The 11,123-nt window shown below is 39.8% G+C and overlaps 1 long non-coding RNA gene across 2 annotated transcripts in view; it reads left to right on the top strand.

Moving 5' to 3' along the window:
* LOC116464033 (uncharacterized) overlaps positions 1-11,123 on the top strand; it is a 45,365-nt gene that overhangs the window by 17,718 nt on the left and 16,524 nt on the right. The window lies entirely within an intron of this gene.

Below are 11,123 nucleotides of genomic sequence, written 5' to 3' on the forward strand. Positions count from 1 at the left end.
CTTTCAGAGTCTTTGGAGATACAGATAATCAACAATGCACGCTTCCCTCCCCAGATGCCAAAAAAAAAAAAAAAGTCTCCTCCTGAAAACCAATCACTAGCAACCTTCTATTAGCTTGGAGCATCTTTTTAATGCAAAAGGGTCTGGAAGTAAAAGTGGTCAGGGCAAAGATCTCATTTTATTCATATTTCTATCCCCAGGGATAAGCACAGTGCCTGGTACACACTTTGCGTGCAATAAAATTTTGTTGAAAGGCTGGACAAATAAAAGAAAATGCATAGGTTGTTTATTAATTTAGTAATGATTTCCAAATTGTTTTTTCTTGAGGTATAATCTATATTAAAATTCACCCATCTTAAATGTACAGTTTGATGAATTTTAACAAATGTATACAGTCATGTAACCACCACCACAATTAATCCTAGAAAGTTCTCTCATGCCCCTTTGTAGTCACATCCCCTCCCCATAATCCTACTTCATTGATCTGTTCTCTATCCCTAGTTTTGCCTTTTCTGAAATGTGATATTAATGGGATCACAGCGCACAGCCTTTTGAGGCTGGCTTCTTTCACTTAGCATAACAATTTTGGGATTCATTCATGCTGTTGCATGTATCAGTAGTTCAGTTCATTCATTTTTATTGTTTAGTAGTATTCTGCTATATGGATGTGGCAAGATTTGTTTCCCATTTTCCATTCGATAAGTATATAGATCATTTCCCACTTTTGGCTATTATGACTAAAGCTCCTACAACCATTCAATACAGATCTTGGTGCTGCCATGTGTTTTATTTCTCCTGGGTAAATACCTGCAAGTAGATTTGCCAGGTCATCTGGAAGGTGTATGAATAACTATAAGACACTATGAAAGTGCTTTCTAAAGTGGCGGTATCATTTTACAGTCCTATCAGCAAGGTATGAAAGTTCCAGTTGCTTCATAACATTGGCAACAATTGATATTGTCAGTCTTTTTAACTTTAGTCATAGAGCGCATAGTGTATCTCGCTGCAATTTTAATTTGCATTTGCCTGATGACTGATGTTGAATATCTTTACATATTCACACAGCCCCTTTACAGGCCAATTATATAGCTTCTTTGGTGAACTGAGTATCTAGTAATGGAAATAAAATCTACATTACTCATTTAAATTTCTCCAACATGTTTTGACTGATATCCATTAATAACCTTGTCAAGACTAACAAAATGGGTTTTTGTTTTCCTCTGTTTTCCATGGCAAATTTCCTAAGATGAATTACACACTTCCTTTACTCCTTAAAGTTAACCATTTTCACACTAACTTAAGGCCTTTTGTTCCAAATATCCTTGATACTATGCTGTAACAACTGAGCACACTCTTCACCGCCTACCAGTTGACTGTGTGCCTTTCTTTGAAAAATTAGGTCTGTGTTTCATTTTCAGTTTTTTTGTCTCCCTCCTCTCTCTCTCGGTCTACTATATGCTGTTGTGTCTGTGCCACTCCTGCTGTACAACCACATAAGTCAAGCTTCTGCAACAATTTTTTATAAATAAGCATAAACAGCTCTGAGGAAAGGCCTAACAGTCTAAGAACCAAGCCCATAGTCCCCTCTGAGGGACCTGATGACATACATTTTATGGCTTATTTCCAGATCATGGCTCTGCTTGAGAGACAGGCAAAGTCCATTAATAAGTGTCCTTGGGATCAGTGAAAAAAATCTCCATCAGCATTTCCAGGTGCACTAGAAAGTTTTGTGGGTACTTACCAATTCTGATGGATCCCTGAAGGAGCCAATTTTTCCAGTTCCAATTGTGATACCAAATAAATATGATCATGTTTAAGGTCAGCAAAGTGAGGTAGGAGTAGGGTTAGTGCTCTAATGCAGTGCTCTAAAGTAAGACCTCAACTTTCCTTTTTGTTCATTTTAACAGCACAGCCCGTTGGCAGGGAGCTTCATGCTCCCTGGAATCCTAGTGGGGATGAGAAACACAAGGGCTCCTTTCCCTGTGGAAGCCTCTGGATTCTGACACAGCTTCACCTCTTCCCCACAGCCTCACCTCTCTAAGCTGGTTTCATGACTATAAAATGAGGATAATGAAGTACCTACTGCCCATCCCAGAGCACTTTGTGCCAACCAAACATGAAAGAGAATGTAAAAGTGTGCTGTGCACTAACAGGACTCCAGGAGATCAGCATTATCACAGCTCAAAGGGAAGCCTGGCCACCAGGCATCCATGACAATCTCAGGCCAGGCAGGAAGTTCCTATGAAGAAAAACAAAGACACGAATACCCCTTAGCTGGAAGGAGAGAAGGATAAGAGCCTCCAAGTGAGAATGGAGTGATAGTCCGTGCTGCCTGGACAGAGGAAGTCACAAGAAGAACGGAAAGCAGGTTTTGAACAGGGAGAAAGCAAAAGACCTCAGATAAGCAAAGATGAGGAAGGGACATGAGGTCCAAACGTTGAATAAAGAAACAGTAATACTGGGCACTGTGGGACACCTTTGTATGTAAATACAGTTTAAACCTGGGCATCCTATTTGGGCGGATACAGTTACAATGCCATATTTCATTCTTGAGGTTGGTCAGCAAGACTTTCCATGAAACGTCTGCTCCCTTATTCCCACTTACTGTTCCTTATGCATAATGACATGTGTATTACATATACTTCTTACCTGCTGACTGGATCTTCTGTGATCACACCTTTCCTAATAGAATATTTATCCAGGCCTGAGTTCCATAGTCAAAGAAGGTAGAAGATAATCTGCTTAAATGAAGTGCCTGGCCATTTCATTCACTTCTAGAAATATTTTCTCAAGATTACCGTGCAAGCAACAGATTTTCAGGAGGCAGAAAAGATTTCTAGACTTTGCCCACAGGGAGAACTACAAATGCCCTCAGGATAAACAATGCTCCAGTGAGCAGAAGCCCAAACAAAATAGGAAACTGACAGAGAACCCTAGCTCTAGACCCTTTTGTCTTATACCATCCTAGCATGAGCAGAAGGGAGAGAAGCTGTTCTAACCAAGATTGAAGAATGAAGCTATTTAGCAGCTTAATTAATCTAAACTATGTACCTTTGAATCTCTTAATTTTACCAGGCTCTTCTACGTGGACCTATATTTTGGTAATTATAATGGTAATGTGGACTGCGAGAAGATATCTTCCTCTTGTGGCTCCCCACTCCAAGTCTTTGATTTCCAATCAACCAACAATTTTTTATAAGATTATTTATGTTAATCCTTCCACTCTTCATTGCCTCATTTCTAAACTGGAGAAGCCCTTATTTCAGTAACAACAACAAAAGTGACACGTATAGGGGTGTGTGTGTATATAAAATCTCACCTTCCTTATGAAATTAATTTTTCCCAGTTTTCTAGGTTCATGATATTAAGAAAGCTGAACCTCACCAGAGAATGTGTAATACAATATCCCCCAAAAGCCAAACATTAAACATTATTTTTATTAGCTAAAATTTATCAAATGCCTACTATGTGTGCCAAGAAATGTGCTTAACTCTTTTTTATTATTTTTTCTGTTGGAGACAATGTCTCGCTCTGTTGCCCAGGCTGGAGTACAGTGGCATGATCTCAGCTCACTGCAACCTCTGCTTCCTAGGTTCAAGCGATTCTTGTGCCTCAGCCTCCCGAGTCACTGGGACTACAGGCACGTACCACCCATGCTCAGCTTAGTAGAGACAGGATTTCATCACATTGCCCAAGGCTCTCAAATTCCTGACCCCAGGGAATTCACTTGCCTTGGCCTCCCAAAGTGCTGGGATTACAGGCATCAACCACCATGCCCGGCCCTAAGTGTGCTTATCTCTTTATAGGAATTGCCTAACAACCCTACAGTGCAGAAGGCACTATTATTAGCCCAATTTACAGGTGAGGAAACTAAAGACAGAGAATGGAAGAGCTAACGTTTGAATCTAGGACTGTCTGACTCTGCCCAAGCTCATAATGACTATGCTACATCAATTAGTATTATTTTCTTTCTCCCATGCCTTCCCCATGATGTTCGTCTTTCTTTTCTCCTAAATTCATGCATTCCTTTAACAAACCTAATATAATACATGCTAGTCAGAGGGCTAAATACACATTTCTGTTTTCTCCATTTCACTCATTGGCACTAAGTTACCTCCCATCTCCTACAACCAGGTGTAAGAATTCAGGTGCCAGCCCTGAACCTGCCATGTGTGGGCTGAGGCAAATCTTCACTGTTTGGACTAATATGGCCTTAGGCCAGAAAGATGCACTTGTAGGCTCTACTATGAGACTTGATAAGTCTTCCTTGCCATGAGTGTGGCTCTAGCCATGTGTCCACTCTGATATTCAGCTCAGTTCATTAGAGAAGCCAGTGCTGAGTCTATCTTGAATATACTCAATATCCAGTTCCTCTAGAACCAGAACGCCACTTCGCTTTTGCCAGTCCCCATCCATGGAAGCTTTTCGTCATTAGAACATACATTCTGTGAAGGCAGAGACCTGCGTCTGTTTGTGGAAGTATCCCAAGCTCCCAGCACAGTGCTGGTACACAGTAGCCCCTCAATGCTTGTGGGTCGAACAGACCGAGGTCCTTCAGCTGAATCCCAGGCTGGCTGATGGCCAGGCTGCTTCTCACTAGACTTCCTCCCTCTTTTCTCAGTCTTAAGACATCTAAGCAGACTTCTTGGGAAACTCCACAAGCCCTCTGGATGTCCTGATGCCAAGTGCTACCAGAATCCGGTCTGTTGCTGTAATTTTCAGACTGTGTGCCTTGGCCGCCAGACGAGGCCTTCTGGCAGCACCTGCAAGGTGTGTTTGTTGGCATACACCAGCTCATGGGCTGGTTTCCAGCCCCTCCCAGTCTGCCTCTGCCTTATTAGGCTGTGTTAATTGGTTTGAGCCTAGTTATATCTAGAAATAGTGTCTATATAATTATATACACAAATGATGAAAAATTCATAGAGATTTATGTTCAAAGATATAACAGCAAGAAATTGGAATGCATAATAAAACTGTCATGTAAAGGACAGTAGATACATACAATCTACTTTGATTCTACCATTAAAATATTATAAAGAATACTTGATGACATGAAAAAATGCTAATATTTTTAAAGTTACAATACTTTACATGAAGTATGATCCTAACTATGGGAAAATGTATTTTTAACAAAAAGGCCAGCAATAGTCTCTAGGCAGTTGGACTATGAGTGATTAAGGATTTTCATTTTCATTTTTCTACATATTTCTACATTTCCACAATAAGCATTCATTACTTTTATAATGTAAATAAAACGAGTGTAATATTGTAAACCAGTTCTAAAGCAGATGTGACAATCCTTTGACAATACTTAGCCCAAATATCTCAGCCATTGAGATCTGAATTACTAACCTGTGATTATCAGTAAACCGAATACATAAACAGGATGAGTGCAATTTGAATTTTAATTTACTCCCATTTCAAGCTAGTGAACAAATCTACAGAATGAAGTAGGGTACTGCCTGATCCCATGACACACAACTCAAGTCTTCTGAAGTGCCCTGCATCGTGCCTTGTTGATTATACTTTGTCGTGGACTTTACTCATTTCTCCCACAAGGCTACCTATCAACTAGCTTTCTAAGGATATGCTTTTAGTGCCTAACACAGAACTCTGTGTTTAACTGGTGTACCACAAATGCCTATGGAGCAAGTTAATTTTTGGAGTGTACCAAATTGACTTCAAAGCAGTCAGCTTCTTCCAAAGTTGTCCTGGAAAACAGAAAAACGAGAAAAACAAACAAACAAACAAAAAAAAACCAGGCAGTCCAATTGAAACGATCTCTCAATCTCTTCTGTGGTCCAAAAGTCAGTCCTCTGTCTGTTTCAACACAATGGCCTGAAGACTCTTGGTATTTGGGAGGGAAAAATAAAGCCTACAAATTTGGAAATAAGCTGTTCTCCTCCAAGAACAAAATTCTAAAAGGATGGAAGAGAACTATTAGAGAGGCAGCTAGGGGTGACTGATTTTAATATTCATTAGAAAAGATATAACAGACTACAAAACCATGAGCTTATGGCTATTAATGCAGTTGTAAATGGGACAAAAAGTCAATTTAAATAAAACTATTTTGTTAGTATAGTACAAGTACCTGTATCAAACCCACTACAATGTACACTTAAGAATCATATATTTTGGGCCGGGCACAGTGACTCATGCCTGTAATCCCAGCAGTTTGGGAGGCCGAGGCAGGTGGATCACTTTAGGTCAGGAGTTCGAGACCAGACTGGCTAACATAGTGAAACCCCTTCTCTACTAAAAATACAAAAGTTAGCCAGGTCTGGTGGCACAGGCTGTAATCTCAGCTATTTGGGAGGCTGAGGCAGGAGAATCGCTTGAACCCAGGAGGCAGAGGTTGCAGTGAGCCAAGACTGCACCACTGCACTCCAGCCTGGGCAACAGAGCAAGACTGTCTCGAAAAAAAAAAAAAAAAAAAGCCATGTATTTTGCTGTATGTAAATTTCACCTCAGTTTTTTGTTTTTTAAGTAAGAGAATAATAGTACAAGTGCTGTGCAGATGTGGCAGAAAGCCCAAGGCATTATGTGGAAACAAAAGCCCAAAAAATAATGTGATAATTTTACAAACATTCACTAAATACATACCCTGTATCAGGCACTGGTCTACGCAGTGGTAATAGCCTAGTCTTTATCCTTATGGCAGTTACAATCCAATAGGAGAGAGGCTTAACTCGAAAATAATCCATATGTTCATTCCAGCTCACCAAGGACTGTTGAATCCACCATCTTATTTGATCCCAACAGGGAACTCCTGAAGTTGGCAGAGCTATTGCTAGAAGTTTACAAAAATGGACCCAGTGTACAGCAAGCCCTAGACCCCATCCCAAAGTAATATTCCTTCATATCCATGTATTTTCAAGATTTTTAACATTTTTATTATGAAGAAAACCAACCATCTTGGTTTAAAGTAACTCTGTTAATGTTTTGCTGTGGAAAAACATATAATAATTTAAATATAACCAAAAGATCCATTGAGTTTGGCCTCTCTATGTTACTCATATAAATTATGAAGACTGGATCTGAAACTATAAAACTTTTAAAGCTGTCAAACTTTAGTGTGCATGGGAATTACCTGGAGGGTTTGTTACCCACAAACAGCTGGGTCTCAATCAGACAGTCTCCAATTCTTTGGGTCTAAAGTGGGACTAGATAAATTGTATATCTAACAAGTTCCCAGCTGATGCTGATGTTGGTGGTCCCAGGAACATATTTTGAGAACCACTGGTCTAGATTAAACTGTGAAACAACCCGAGTCTCAGTGGCTCAACAGAGTTTTGTTTACTCAGTAGGAATACGTGTTCTCCACAGGCTGGCAGAAAGGCTTTGCTTGTTGCAATCACTCAGAAATAATCACTCTCAAGCACCTTATGGTACCAGAAAATGAGGATTCCTTTAAAAGAAAAAAAAAAAAGAGGGAGTTTTCTCTGTGGCAAAGGGGCACAGCAGACAACTGAGAGTTTCCAATGGCCAAAGCTGGAAAAATTTGAGCAACAAAATACATGAGGTTGTATTAGAATATAACCCAATATACAAAATAAAATACACATGAATCCATATTGATATGAATAAATGACTGAATAATGGGGCAGAAAAGACAAATCTCCTATGCAGAAGAAATCAAATAATGTATGCAGTTACTCTATCCTTGATATGGGTTGGCTGTGTCCCCACCCAAATCTCATATTGAATTGTAGCTCCCATAATCCCCTCATGTCATGGGAGACCCAGTGGGAGGTAACTGAATGATGGGTGTTGGTTTTTCTCATGCTGTTCCTGTAATAGTGAATAAGTGTCATGAGATCTGATGGTTTTATAAAGGACAGTTCCCCTGCACCTGCTCTCTTGCCTGCCACCACGTAAGACATGTCTTTGCTCCTCCTTTGCCTTCCACCATAATCATGAGGCCCTCCCCAGCCACGTGGAAGTGTGAGTCGATTAAACCTCTTTTTCTTTATAAGTTACCCATCTCGGGTATATCTTCATAGCAATATGAAAATGGACTAATATAACCCTGAAGGTAGAGTCTAACTCCCCACTTCTTAGTTATGGGCTGCGCATAGGGACCTTCCAAAGAGTACAGCATGGAGAGGGGTGAGTCCATTTACAGTAGAGAAACCTGACAGTCACTGCTGCATCAGCCTCAACAGGGATAACTCATTTTGATAGTATGTTACCTCAATATGATGTAAGGAAAATGAGACTAAACTAGTGAAATCCCAATAAAGTGAGACTAAACTAGTGAAATCTCAATAAAGTATCAATCTTACTTATAATTCAAAAACAAAACACCAAGGCTCCCTGAGCAGCCACCATCTCTCCGGTTGTTGGTCACCTTCACTGGGGAAAGAGAAGCCTGAAGGATCTGGCACCAGTAATTAAATACTCCATTCCATTACTTTCACCCACAACTCATTGGCCATCACTAGTCACGTGGCCCCTTCCACAAGGGGACAAGGACATGTGTTCCCACCATGTGCCCAGGATGGAGGGAATACAGAACTATTTGAACAGTACTAATGACTGCCGCAGCACCTGCTTGCAATTCTTTGAAACGGAACCTTGGTTCACTTATGCTGTTCTGCAGATTCTCTGGAATCAGCCTCTGGGTGAATGGGCATTGAGACTAAGCCTGCTGCATGGTTTCCAGGCAGAGATTATTTATACCACATCTCATATTTTCCTGCCTTTCAAAGTGCCTCTAGAGTTATATATCCTAATGGAGAATTCTAGTCTTTCTTCTCCAATGATTCTTTTGATTTATCTCCAAATCAATGTACCATCACAACCAAGTAGGTTATTATTAAAGAAGTGTTTGGTGGTTTATCCAAAAGGCATGAATGAGTTTAGATGCCTCACTCACTTGTTTCAGTAAAACAAAAGTGGGAGTCCCTTCTTCATATGACTCTGCTCAACCAATTTACAAACCAAGCCTTCGACAATCTGGTCTGAGCAGAAATCAACATTTCAAACTGAATATGTTTCCTCCCTCCTTCCCATTGCTCAACTTAGTTCTCAAATTCTGTCTCTTCCTAGAAAGTTTCATTTCGTTTCTCATCTTTTCTATGCCTCCCCAAAAGAGCAAAAAACCAAACAAATAATTTTCCTTTAAAGCCCATCCCATATGTTGCCCCTGTTTTCATTTCTCTTTACATGATTGCAGCACAGCTTTAGTTTTCATTTTACGTTCACATTTCTGGGAGTTACAAACATCTGACCCTCAGTGGGCAATTCTGGTTACCTCTTCCCAAAGGACATGATTTGACCTCCAAAGCTCTTTCCATAAACAAATATTCTTTACATTTTTGATAGGCTATTGAACAACCACAAGAAAGCCTTGCTTCTATGTAGGGGTTCTGAGGTGATAGTAGGGGTGATGGTAGTAGCAGTGGGGTGTGTGTGTTTTCATTTTCCTTTTTCTCCTCATGCAGCGTTTTTATGGGACAGATACATTATGGTCATTCAGATTTGGAAAGCTGTATTAATATCACATAGGAAAAGTACTGATGACCTTATTTTAGTTAAGTATTATGTGACCAGACCTTCCTATGTATTTTGCACAGCCCAGAATTGTGAAAGTGACAGGCTAAGTTTTATAAACATTGCTCCAAAATATAATCACACCAAGATGGAACAGTGTTTAACCTACTAAGTGTACTTTTCTTAAATTACCTTTTTACAACATTACAAAATTCTCGTTTTTCTTAACTGACTCCTGCTTGAAACTATCCCCATTTAATTACAACAAATTCACTAAGATGGCTTTGAATTTTTAGCCTTGCCAAAATTATAGATTCTATTTTCTGGAGTGAGAATATTTAATTCCCTTTATATTTGCAAGACAGTTCTCATAAGGACTAAATGACTTAGGAGCTGCCGAGATTAATAACTCATTTGTGTGTATATATCATCTGTTTTGGCCCAGGCTCCAACACTATCAACACTGACCTTAAATTGATGTTCCCTATCCTTTATAAGAGAAAATGAATTCGTCTCATGGCCTAGAGCACACAGTGACGTCTGTGGTCTCAACTGATGTGAATCAACCCTCTTAGGGTTGGGAATATGTCTTAATTGTATACTTTTCCTTCAACACAACTACTGCTTCCATTTGATTTCTTCCCCCTTTTACTTACTCAAATGATTTTCATTCTTACCTCACTCATCAACTTGTCAATTAGAGAACAGGAGCTATTTCCTTTTTTGTTTGGGATTCTGGCTGCAACCCAGGCACCATTTTCCAAGTAATTAATGAGCCCTGCAATGTCCTGGCTTGTGACCACCAGTCTCTTCCTTTGTTATGTTACATCTTGCCTGGAGAAGGACTCAGTGCAAGAGCAGGCAATAGGCTGCCACTTAACAGAGAGCAAGCTGTTATTTTTAGGTGAAAATACCCGGAGTTTTTTTTGTTTTGTTTTTTGTTTTTGTTTTTATACTTTTGCCACATGGCAACATAGGTGTTGGTAGTTAAATCTTAGGCTCACAAAGAAAGCCCCTGAAGCAGAAGTGTCTATGGTTATGGATTTCTAATAGACTGTTGAGAGCTGAAATGGAGCATACAATCTTAGGGTGGGAACTTGACCTTCACCCTCACCCTCAACCCTAGGCTATTTGCACCACATCAGCATATGAGAGAAAAAACACCAGGGAACTCAGTTTTTGGTGAAGGGCAAGAAGAGGTCAAAAGGTGAAAATGGACTTTTCCCCTTCCTTATTTCTTGGTTGCAAGGGGATAAAATAGTAAGCTCTTCTTCATTATGATCATTCATGCATTCAAAAAATATGCTTTTAGTATCATCTAGTTGTTTTTAACATTGTTTTAGGTGCTAAGGATGGAGTACTCAACAAAAACAGAATCCTTATTTATCTACAAGGGACAGTCTAGTGAAAAGAGACTGAAGTAAACGAATGAATGGATGGATTGTAGATGGTGATGAATGCTACGGGGAAAAAAATTAAGCATGGTAAGGGGAACAGGGAATGGAGGGTCGAGAGGGTGGGGTGTTATTTTCTATAAGGTGGTCAGGGAAGGCCTCTCTAATAAAACGACATTTGAGTAGAGACCTGGAGAAAATGAGAGACATTTTCAAGAGACCTGGTGGAAGTGA

The sequence above is a fragment of the Hylobates moloch genome, unplaced genomic scaffold, assembly GCF_009828535.3.
Source record: "Hylobates moloch isolate HMO894 unplaced genomic scaffold, HMol_V3 SCAFFOLD_130, whole genome shotgun sequence".
Classification (NCBI taxonomy): Eukaryota; Metazoa; Chordata; class Mammalia; order Primates; family Hylobatidae; genus Hylobates; species Hylobates moloch.